General features: G+C 38.3%; 1 long non-coding RNA gene across 1 annotated transcript; it reads right to left on the minus strand.

Annotated features, from left to right (window-relative positions):
- Positions 1–656: 656 nt before the first annotated feature.
- On the minus strand, positions 657–8,719 carry LOC119793142. Its single transcript, XR_005282070.1, has 3 exons — positions 8,659–8,719; positions 8,438–8,540; positions 657–1,059 (listed from the first exon to the last, which is right to left on the minus strand). It is a non-coding gene; the product is annotated as an uncharacterized LOC119793142 (long non-coding RNA).
- Positions 8,720–9,238: the final 519 nt, after the last annotated feature.

Raw genomic sequence — 9,238 nt, forward strand, 5'->3', positions numbered from 1 at the left:
CAGCTTTCTATTTAAGTTATTTAATCAAAGGTAAAAAAATGGGAATAGTAATAAACTTTTAAAGGAGTTCAAGGTAAATTACAAAATCCTCTCCTAATGAGGACAAGCTGTGTTGTCCTGGCTGCAGAATCAGTTAAACATTAGTAGCTTGTGGGTGTTGAAGACAGAGAGACCTTTTGACTGTGGCCTCACGAAGGGCACTAAATTATTCCTTTAAACGTTTTATTTAACTTCTTACACTACATACCATTGGATCAATGTGCTGAACAATAAAATAAACAGAGGATATATTCTTAAAACAATTAGACACACATGATAAATTTGTTTGTTTACTGTATTCTTCTTTTATTAGAAAAAATAGAATAAAGTGGAAGTAAAGTGGGTGAGACTTAAAGGATGCTCTGGAACCAGCCTTTTAGGAGGAGTTCAATGTGTTTTTGCTTCAAATTCCAGGATCATTTAGAACACAAAGTTTGCATGCAGTTTATGAGGAATACTTAAACATAAGATTTATCCTATTTCAGGGGCAGATTTAGGAAATTTGGGACCCTAGGCAAAGAAAGGTATGGGGCCCTCTGAAATGAGAAGAAAACACATAAAACAGACCCATTATACATTCTAATATAATGAAAATACATTAATTTTTCTACCTTTTGTCCCTCACTAAGCCCATTCTCACTTAGCTGGTTGCTCTATCCTGTATTTTCAAAAAGGCAACAGCAAAAGCAAATTAAAGTCCTTCTTTTTACCTGAGACAAGCCATGATGTTATCTGTTTTCCATTTTTCATTTGAATGAAATAATAGCTGAAAGTAAATCTGCGCCCATCTCAATTTCTTGGAAATATCTTGACCGTGGAGTGGTCCTCTCTGTACTATTGAGCAGCTTGCCCAATCAGACAGCTGCTTTGGCCAGAGTGTCAGAGGGTCATCTTCCAGGAGTACACTGCTGGATGAGTGGATGATGCTGGAATCTCACAGTTTGGTGGAACAACATCAATATCACAGCCTGGCTGGATAATTTTGAAACTCTCTCTGTCACAGTCCATCCCTGTCTCATTCTGAAAACAAACACACATAAAACACAGTATAAGGCTTTTACCCACTGGTTAAATTGCAGTATATTTACTCAATTGCTACTTCAATGGTACATGCAACTTCAATTTTTTCTACGTCACTGTAACGCAGATGGAAAATACTGCAATATATCTCCAAATGTAGTACATGTATTAACCATGTATGTAAAAGCAGTTTTATGGGCCCTACGCAGCTGCCTAGTTCTGTCTAATAGTAAATCTGCCCCTGTCTTATCTTTAAGTAAGATTTAGCTTTTCCAGTGTTACCTAAAGAGGAAATGAAGAGTCACAGAAGGGTCTTTGGTTTTTGCGTCTCTAATTTAAAACACCAATGAACGTTGGCAGTAATGATCCAGCATACGCAGCAGGATGGCCTGAGAGCATTCGTGCTCGAGAAAGCCTGAATCAGCAATAAAACATGAGTAAACATGGAATTAAATCAAAAGTGGAAAAGCTCAAATCAAATACAAATCCTTACATGGAGTTTCCTCACTAACAATAATGTCATGTCTAGATGATATGGTCGCACGTATGTCTATATTTACATTGCAGATGAGAGGGATGTGCATCTGCTTTAATATTTCTTCTCTTGTATGCTGCTGCTATTCTCCATGTATATTTATGTGCACAATGTGAATAATATATCGATGGCTCGACAGTTACTGCCAAATGCACTAATATCCCATATAAATAAAGTGAAACGTGAACAAGCTGTTTTCAAGTGGCAAATTAAATCATTATTATTATCAATCTTTCTGTCTGCATATCTTAGGGAACGGCTTCCAAATGCATCATATATGCGGGCAAACAAGTGACCATGGCCTTTGCTGTGCTTTCGCTTCTTGTATGAAATCACCCCACGTCTGATTCCCTCTGCACATCTCGGCAATCACGCCTCGCCTTGCTCTCCGCTCTTCAAACACAAGAGCACTTGAAAAGCTGATTTCCTGCTCCTCAGAGGGAGCAGGTTTCTTTTGTCAACTGAGGAGCCGGGTCAAAACAATAATTGTTGGCAAATTATGCCGGGAACTATACGACGCTCATTTGATTTACATGTCATTTTCATGAGTCCACTCTTCAGGCCTTTCTAAGCTGTTCCTGGCGCAGCATTAGAGCTTTATCAAATGTTTATGAGGGCAAATCAATTTCATTTCCTGGCTGGAGCAGAGCATGTGTTGCTGTGTGTGTGTGTGGGACGGAGAGAGAGAGAAAGATAGAGGAAGGGATTGCACATTGCAACCCTGTATTAATGCATGTAATGTGAGGGGCCATGCTTCTTCCCCTGCTTAATAGGATTAACGACATTAACAAACTGTTTACAAAATGAGGGAGGACCTCTGTATTTTGCTTTACCCCCCCCCCCCTATCTCTCTATCTTTGCCTCTCTTTGTCTTCCTCACTGTCCACCGTTTCACTCCTTCCTTCCATCTCTGATCCCTAATCAGCGAGACGACCCAAGAAAGTGCCCTGGGGCTGAATACGAATGAGCACAGCTGCCCTGTGTGGATTACTGGCCACTCTCCATGAACAAATTCACACAAACACAGGCTTGCTCAGAGAAAACAAAACGTGTAAACATAGAAGGCTATGCATCGACATATGCCAGTGCATGGACAGCGTTTGCTGACACATGTATTTTGCAAACATATGTTATTCCAAAAATTTCTCTCACACATACATGCCCACACACACACAAACACACACATACATATGAGTGAAAGAGGCACATGTTCAGACTCTAAGGTCCAGTAGCGGACATATGCTGCGACACACCCGATAATTTCTTACTGTGGAACAGGAACATGTGTGCAAATGGGCCGTATATCGGTGTTTGAGGCGTGTGTGCTTCAGCCATATGTCACCCTTCACTGAATAGTTGCTTTGTGGAACCAACTCAACTGGACAACAAAACAGATTGATTGGAGATGATAATAAAAAAGTCTCCATTGGTTTAATCGGTCTGATAAAGTCGACATAATTGTCTCATCTGAATGGTTAAAGTTGTTTAATGAAATGTATTTATTACTCAGCACCTTAAAACCCAAATCTAATTTAACCCTTTGCTTCTCATTCTCAGCGCCCTAACTCATCCCTGTATGAGCTGAGCTTTCAAACACCAAGAAATGTTCACATCTTCCCAGTTAATATAATAGTAATAGCACACTAATAACATCAATGCTTAGCTTAATGCCTTCTGATTTGTTAAGTGTTACTATAAAGTAAATATTACCAGAATATCTATATAGCAAAGACTAATTATCTCCCAATTATAAGTACTGAGGGCTTTCAATCTTGATGTTAATACATACTGTTTGTGTGTCGTCTATTTAAACTGGATATATTTCCTCAGTTATTGATAAATATAAAAAAATATTCCTACATTTGGATAATTGATCTTGTCAGATTAATCATTATGTCAATTCAAGTGTGTTTAAGCCTTAGAACTGTATAATATTTAATATTTTTGTTGTTGCGTTATTATTAATATTGGTTTGACAGCTGAAGCGAGTGGTGTAGAATAGGTAATTTATTTTTATTCTTATAACTTTGTACATGACCCATACGGGCATGTTTTGTCACATATGTTTATGTACAGCTTTGCATTTATTTTAAATTAGCTGCTCAAAAGATTAAAAAAAAATGTATTAAAAGTTAAAATAAATATGTATATTTCAATTAGATTTTACCGAAAATAATCAATAAAATAAAATAATTATTGTACCATGTTCAGTGGTCAGTGGAAGCATCTTTTGGCCTTACAGCAATCAAACCCTTTCTACATTATTTGAGCGATGTTTTGATTTTTTGTTTCTTTAGTGCTTTAACAATTCATCTTTGTCTGATAAGCTTGAAGTTAAAGAAACAAAGGCTCATTTTTTTAAGTCCCTCTGCAGATTTTCTGTATAATTCAAGTCAGATTTGACTGTTATTAAGTTAGAAGATACAAACAAAAAATACTTTAAACCAAAACCTGCCAAGGGTAGGAATAATTTTAGATATAGCTGCTATAATTAAAAATGAGTCCCACCAGCTTTTTATGGCATATTAAAGCTCTTATTTGCATGTTTTCATCTTAGATCAAAGTTAACATTCAACTCCCTGTTTTATTTTTATGGTTACAACTCAGAATTCTTTTACATTTTTTTGTACAAATCTGAGTGTACATTTCCCGCATGCAAAATCTATATAATTTAGTTAATTAATTTAGTTAACCTGACTGGACTGGACTACTGTAAGTGATAAATTAGCTGGATGCTGTAGCAGAATCACACCGCCATCTAGCGGTACTAAGGAGTACTGCTACTGAAGGAAGTCAAGCATGTTTCTGCTCTGCAAACCTGATGGAGATCTGAGGTTGAGCTTAGCATCCAGTTAATTTATATTAAAAGAGGTCCAAATCTTAAGATGTCAGTAGAGGGCAACTTACCTTTAGGTTGTCCACTTAAGAACTAGACATGGGCCTGAATGACATTCCCATTTTTAATATGCTTCTGTAAATACAGTAGTAGAATGCTGGATATTACAGTTACAGTAACAGTAACATTATATATACCATTTATTTCCACTGTTAATCTAACACATAAATTTATGCAATTACTAGATTATCTAGATAACAGAAACCGCTGTGAATAACTAAAGGGCATCTTACCTGTTTTCTCTAGTTAGAAACTAGTTCTATGGGAATCGTTCATACACTATTTCCAAAGCTGTCTCCACTAGAGCACACCACGGATGGTGCGTTCGGAAACACCAGCAAGAGCGGCAGATATCCACTTTGAGGCAAAACCGTGTAATGAATATGCTTTGGGTCAGAGATCAAAGAAAATAATTACATCTTCCAGGGTTATCTGCCAGGTGACTTGAAGAATGGGCCTACTAGCCAATAGAAAGGTTCTCAGGGGAAACACAGAAGTCTTGGTTCACTAGAATAATGGCTAATCATGGCCCAAAGAACTGACGAGATTTAAAACTCAAAGACGATAAACTAAATACACAAAAATCCAGAGATAAATAAGGAATAGAAAAGACATGACTGAACAGAATATAACCAAATGTGGGTATATAGCTGGTATGTATAATTTACACTTCATCAAGGGTGATGATTGGGGGGCTTTCTTCCGACAATTGACTGGAAGCTTACAGCAATAAATGTTTACACTGTAGGCAGAGAAAACCTCAACTGATCCAGAAGTTTCTCTCGTATGTCATGGAAGATTTAAAGCATAGCAACAATGGGATTTAAACATTTAGCAGCATAAACCTTGGTAAGCACCAATACTGTTAACTAACTCATAGCTAATACCAAGGCTACACATCGCAAAACTCAACTGACACATTATAGCTGTCACTTTCTTTAAAATGTTTAATTAGTTAGAAAAATATCAAGAATACTCAGTGGGGGGGTCTGGCTGTAACATGGGATCTGCACAGCACCTATACTTACAAGAATAACCTGAATGGTTACTGGAATGGCAATAAATGAATCGATTTATGCTGTGAGTAGTATGCCAAGGTGACCCAGGAAACTCTGGGTATACATGGAATCTTTGTTTTCTCTCTGCAATCTATTTCTGACTGATATTGGGGGAGGAGTTCAGCTGGAAGAAATCATTTAACAAAGCAAGGACTATCTTCTCCCTGAGCACACACAGCCACCATTTCCATTCTGTGCATTAACAGTACGTCTTTCTACATCCTCGTTGTGCCTGTAGTCTTTCCTCTGTCTGCACTTCATCTCTGCCCTGAACTCGGTGTGTCACATCAATCGCACCTGAGGGAACAGGTCAAGGTGGATTTTCTTCAGCTTAACCGTATGTTGAGAGGAATGTGTATCAAGAGGAATGAAAAGGATGCAGAGGAGTAGGTAATTAAGTCATTGGTAAAACCAAGTAAATGCACGATAAAGGCAGGCATATGATAAAAGGTCTATCTAAAAAGGCCTCAGATACCATAAACTAAAGTTCGATGCTACAATAAGTCAGCTAAGTGGCGAAGAGAGCTTCGGTATTTGACTTAATGTAGGTATGAATACAGTTGTTTTTTAAAGGGTTAAAAAAAGGGAAACAAAACACTTCAGACTACATTGAGATACGGTGGTGGGAGTATAATGCTGTGGGGAGGTGTTAGTTTCAGCAGCAGGGCAGGGCAGCAGTGATACCAGATTGTTGAATTTCCTGCTTTTAAATTTTAGCTATTAACCAAAGACGGATATCAAAACATAAAATACAGCGATTCATTATTCACAACAATATAATGAAAATAAAGATGACTAATACATAATTTACACTATTTTAAGAATAATTTTTTGTTTTATGGGGTAAAGTTGGTCTCTACAGTCATCAATGAGTCTTATGTGTAATTAAAGATAAAAAAAAAAAACAGCCCAAACAATTCAATGTGTATATTATGTAGAACCATAAATACATTCAAACAGCATAAATTAACGTATATATGCAGAGCTTTATTAGCAAGGGCGTCATAAAAAAATCTTGTATAACTTCAGTGAATTGTTTGGAAAATACAGATACTGTGTGGGTTCATGCTGAACTTTTTTCGGTACCTGTTAGTTTTTGCCCAACCATCAGCAGACATTTATATCTCTCTGCCCACCTTTATTGAAGTTTTCTGGAATTGCCACTGATCTGTAATATTGTCAATTTTAGAGATATTGGCTCAGATCAAGAATATGAGCAATCAGGTGCCTGTCCGGATTGGGTTGTGGTTTGAGGACCCAAATGCAGAGGCAGGGAGGCTGACGTGATTTTCTTGTGGGTTCAATGAAAGGTTAACTGAACACAGAGGCAGGAAATCCAAAAATCCAAACATGAAAAAACAAAGTCGAAACAAATCAGAAACCATGGAGACATAAGGGGGGATACTATCACGAGGAGGAGGGCTCAGAGAGACGGAGTTGGAGGAAGTTAGACGAGGAACCAGCACTGAAGAACTGCACAGAGAGAGTATTTAAGGGAGACTGAAACAAAGAGAAGGCTAACGAGCAGATTGGGGGCAGGTGTGAACAGAGCAGAAACAAGGAAAGGAGCAAGGGAAAAAGGAGAACACAAGAGGGCAGCAGAGGGCAACAAATAAAAACCTGAGAACTGAAAATAACCAGAAAACACAACAAAATAAGAATTAAACCACTAAAACTAGAAAACATGGTACAAAGTAAAACAGAATACACAAAAGGAAACATACAGAACCAAGACTATAACAGTGCCATGTTGAGAAAAAGAGAAAAAATAAGAGATTAATGAAAGGTATCATTGCCGTGGCATGTTTCAAAACAGGCTTACTAAAAATAACTGTTTGCAACCAAATGGTTGAGTGCAGCAATATCTTAAAAGCAAGGAGAGTGAACTAAAATGATGAGTAACCTTATGATTCAGTGCATTTATATGCATTGAACATTTAGTGGAAATGGCAGAGATGGGATGTTATTAATTATTGTAAAGCCAGCAAGGGAATGCTGCAAATGCGAAAGCTATGAGCTGGCAATGAGATGTAAGCAATACTAGCCCAGGACTGTAGGGGCTGTTTTCCCAGGGCACCAAACAGGCTGGGACAGCCCCTGCTCAGCAGGGACAGGAAATCAAACTTGATTGAGAATGGGTGTAATTATAAACAGAGGACAGTTGTCTCTAAAGCTGCTCAGACAGGAGAGCTGGGAGGACATTATGCTTTCAGCAGGACATTTATCCTCAACATACATGTATCAAAATGTCCCATTAAACCACAGAACATATAAAATAATCAATGTAAAATAAAACAGTGGATGCCTAAATTGTTTCCATGTTAATGTTTCAATAACCTTTGAAGGTAAATAAACTGGTTTGCCTCCAGAGGAATTTAGGTAGCTGTTTGGCCCGTGGAGGTCTGCCATTAACGTAATATTTAATAGGGTAGACCAGAAAAGGCGATTATTGCCAGAGAAAGTCTGATAATAAAATCTTAGTTTTAAAAAGTTTTTTAAGGTCTATATGCATTATGGATCCTTCCAATTTTACGTAAATAATGGTGCAACTCTAAGCCATTTCATTGTGTGCTTGTGTGTGTGTTTTGTGGTGTCAGCCAAATGCAGTGTGATCTAACAGCAGCTGACAGGCAGGTTCGAGGCCTCTCTCCAGGGTCCTCTGTGTGTGTTTGTGTCCTGCTCTGGTGCTGTGTGCTAACTGGGAGCTCTGCGGGACATGCAGCAGGTCCTCTGTGGTGCACATGTGTACACGTGAAATCAAACACACACACAAAGAGAATCAGCTCAGCATCCGTGTGGTCCGTTAGCCTCTCTACATTTAACATGAGCCCAGTCTGCAGCATCTTATTTATTCATTCAGCTCCTCAGCCACTTCTCGCCTGCACTAACCTGTAACGACAGCTGCGCTATGGCCAACGGAGACCTGTCCGCCTCCCTCCTGCTTCACTGGACGTCAGGAAAAAAATACCACCAAAGAGCTGTGCTGGCATTTCTTTAGATGAAGAAAGAAGAGGGTGTAGAATCAATAAGTGTGTACAACTGAAGGGCACGGTGTGTTTGTGAAGGGGAAGGTGATGGTGTGCCCACTGGTGTGTGAATGTGTTATTTACCTGGACAGTATTAGAAAGGAGAAAAAGAAGACAAATCCTTCCCTATTCCCAGGAGATATTCTGAGACAAAAAAAACAAAGATTAAAATCAACAGTGCATAATTCAGATAGAGTGACTACTTTTTACAACTTCATGTAATTCAACAAACAAACCCACTGCATAGAAGCAGATGTATGGATAGTTTTAAAGGAATTCCCTCTCCTTGTCCACACATATATATATATATATATTGTTAAGGAAGAAAATATTCTAAATAGTTAACTTTGGAAAAAGGTTGGGTGTTTCTCTTCCTCTCCCAGGTGCGCTCAGCGAGCTGCGTGTGGCCCCCAAGGAAAACCAGCAAGATATGCGAACGTCACAGAATCACAGAATTTAATCCAACAAAAAACAGCTTATGAGTTAACAACAAAACTGCAGAACAACAGAAACATACATTCAGTTACCTGAGGTAAAGAAAAATAGAAAAAGAGAGGCAAAGACGCGTCTTTGGAGAGAGCTGGTGCAAAAGCAAAAAAGTGGCAGCTATCTGAATTTTTGCCCCTGTGCCCAAAATTTTATAATGTAGATAAGTCCTTCCCTT

Source organism: Cyprinodon tularosa, unplaced genomic scaffold (assembly GCF_016077235.1).
Source record: "Cyprinodon tularosa strain WSP-4 unplaced genomic scaffold, ASM1607723v1 ctg441, whole genome shotgun sequence".
NCBI lineage: Eukaryota > Metazoa > Chordata > Actinopteri > Cyprinodontiformes > Cyprinodontidae > Cyprinodon > Cyprinodon tularosa.